Source organism: Carlito syrichta, unplaced genomic scaffold, assembly GCF_000164805.1.
Source record: "Carlito syrichta isolate Samal-C Ts95f unplaced genomic scaffold, Tarsius_syrichta-2.0.1 Scaffold215687, whole genome shotgun sequence".
Lineage (NCBI taxonomy): Eukaryota > Metazoa > Chordata > Mammalia > Primates > Tarsiidae > Carlito > Carlito syrichta.
Window position 1 is genome coordinate 182,449 of NW_007159783.1, and position 2,997 is coordinate 185,445.

At 42.9% G+C, this 2,997-nt stretch overlaps 1 pseudogene; it reads left to right on the plus strand.

The window, feature by feature from the left end:
• The first annotated feature begins 693 nt into the window (after positions 1-693).
• Positions 694-2,648, plus strand: LOC103253265 (annotated as a pseudogene).
• The last annotated feature ends 349 nt before the right edge of the window (positions 2,649-2,997 follow it).

Consider the following 2,997-nt stretch of genomic DNA (forward strand, 5'->3'; position numbering starts at 1 on the left):
ATCACACTTGAACATTTGAATAGGTATGGAATGGTGGCATTACAAATGCCAGGAAAAGCACAGTGGTGAGAGTCATCTACTTTAGATGCTTCTCAACTTATGATGAGGTTGCATCCTGATAAACCCATCATAAATTGAAAATATCATAAGGCAAAATGCATTTAATTTACCTAACCTACCAAACATCATAGTTTAGCCTAGCCTGCCTTGCTCAAAATTTAGAATACTTATATTAAAGTTGAGCAAAATCCTCTAGGATGGAGCTTATATTATAATAGAGTATTGAATATCTCATATAATTTATTGAATACTCTACTGAAAATAAAAGCCAGAATGGTTGTATAGGTACTTAGTAAACTTCCTTGATATTTATTTTATCAAGTTTCTTCCATTTCTAAAAAATGGAAATAAAAAGAATTCAAATAGATTGTCACAATGTTTATGTTACAAAATGCATTTAAAGTAGTTAGAACAGAATCTGACAAATGGCATCTAAATATAATATGAAAAATTATTAACCATTTTTATAAATTTAGAAATATTAATCTAGTAGCTGTATATGTGAAAATTTGAAAATAGTAATTTTAGGCAGAAAATTCAGTTCAGTGTTAGAAAGCCAATGCAGTCATACAGGCTTATGGTACATGGTTCTTAAGAGTACCAGAAGGGCTCAGCTGCAGGCATGCAGTGGCCATGCGGACTGTGCGGCTCTCTGCGGTGCGAGTGTCTCTGGCTGCTCTGCAGGGAGAAGACCTATTGAGACCTCAAACCCTGGTACTGGTGTCATGACTGAGAATCTCAACTTAAACCCAAGGAGTTGACTTCCATTCAGGATATTTTGGAAGACACATCATCCAGTGAACAGGTGCACTGCCTGTGCAAGGACCACAGCTGGTTCCAGAAAAACAGCATAGAGGAGGAAGCCATGGCTCCTGGATTGCCCACCACCTGTTCATGGGAATCAGTTACCTTTACAGATGTGGCCAGCTGTAGTATTCACTCCAGAAGAATAGGTGTTTCTGGACTCAGAGAAGCCTTTACAGAGATGTGATACTGGAAAACTACAGGAACCTGGCCTCTGCGAAGCCCCTAAAGACTTCAGACTATCGGCCCCAGTTTCATGGTGGGGCACAGTCCTCCCACAGCATGTGTCTTTTCCCTCAAGCAGAAGATCAACTATGCAAACCCCATACATTGTCTCATTTGGAGCAAAGAAGAGAGAGCTGTGGACCACTGAGAGAGGAGTCATCTCAGACACCTGTCCAGGAGGAACTTCAGTCAGGAGAAAAACTCTATGATGATGATGAACTTGAGAAACCTTTTAACAGCATGCAACCAGTTTTTCAGTACTAGAGAATTCATGTTGGATAGGCTCCTTATGAATGTCAAGAGAGTGGAAATTTCTTCTTCCAGAGTGCTCACCTAATTATGCCTGAGAAGATCCATATTGAAGATAAAACCTATGCATGCAATGAATGTGAGAAATCTTTCAGATACAGCTCTGACCTCATCAGGCATGGGAAGACTCCTACCACAGAGAAATGCTTTGAATGTGAAGAATGTGGGCAAGTCTTCAAATATTCTTTGAATCTGAGGTGACATGAAAACACCTACCAGAGAGAAGCCCTTTGAATGTAATCAGTGTGGGACGACTTTAACCTGATCTTGCACCAGAGAAACCACATAGGAGAGAAGCCCTATGAATGTAAAGATTGTGGAAAAGCCTTCAATCAGCCATAATCCCTTAGGAACCTGGATAGAAGCCCTTTGTTTTGTTTTGTTTTGTTTGAGTTGGAGTCTCACTCTGTCGCCCAGACTGGAGTGCAGTGGCCACTCCTGGCCACCGCAGCCTCGACCTGCTGGGCTCCGGCGATCCTTCCGCCTCAGCCTTCCGAGTAGCCAGAATTATAGGCACGCGCTACCACGCCCGGTTGATTTTTTGATTTATTGTAGAGATGAGGTCTCGCTGCCCAGGCGGGTCTCGAACTCTCAGGCTCAGGCAATCCACTCACCTCAGCCTCCCAAAGGCGCGGGATTACAGGCTGAGCCACCGAGCCCGGCTAGAGAGAAGCCCTTTGAATGCAACCAGTGTGGGAAAGCCTTCAGGGAACACTCATCACTGAAGACACACCTACAAACTCACACCAGAGAAGAACCATATGAATGCAACCAATGTGGCAAGCCCCTCCAGGCAAGTACCCACCTGAATGTGCACAAGAGAATACACACGGAGGAGAAACTACTAGTGTGGGGGAGAAACCGTATGAGTGCGGTTAGGTCCTGAGTCATCTCTCAACCCTTAAAAGTCTTATGCGGACTCACACTGGAATGAAGCACTATGCAAGTCAGGAGTGTGGGTGAGCCTTCAGCGAGCCCTCCTCCCTCAAGAAACATGCAAGGACTGACAGTGGCAAGAAGCCCTACACATGCCAAGCATGTGGGCAAGCCTTTGGTCAGTCTTCACATCTCATCGTACATGTTAGAATGTACACTGTGGGGAGACCCTATCAATGTAATCAGTGTGAGAAGACCTTCAGGCACAGCTCCTCACTCACTGTGTACAAAAGGAGCCATATGGGGAGAGAGAACATTTGGAATGATGACCTGCCTTTGTGTCTCATCTGCACTGTGGGCCCCTTGCTAACTAACTTCTGGTTTGTAAAAATACAAACATATGAGTTTATCAATAATACCCCTTAGCTACAAAAAAAAAAGAGTGCCAGAAGAATGAAAATGAATGGGAATGTGTGATGGGAATTACAATAAAATTACCAACAGGTTTGCTTATAGTGACTGGAGGTGATAGGAGATTCCAGAAAATATAAAACTTTGAGCTTTAACAATAGTAATATAATAATAGCATGAATTTGGACAGAGAGAAATAGAAGTTAATTTAAGGCAGTGGATGCTAAGTAGGGTGTATCAAATCTGATGCATGGCTCACACATGGGAGTCACTCGATGAATGTCAGCTATTGATGACAAGAACAAGTGAGGT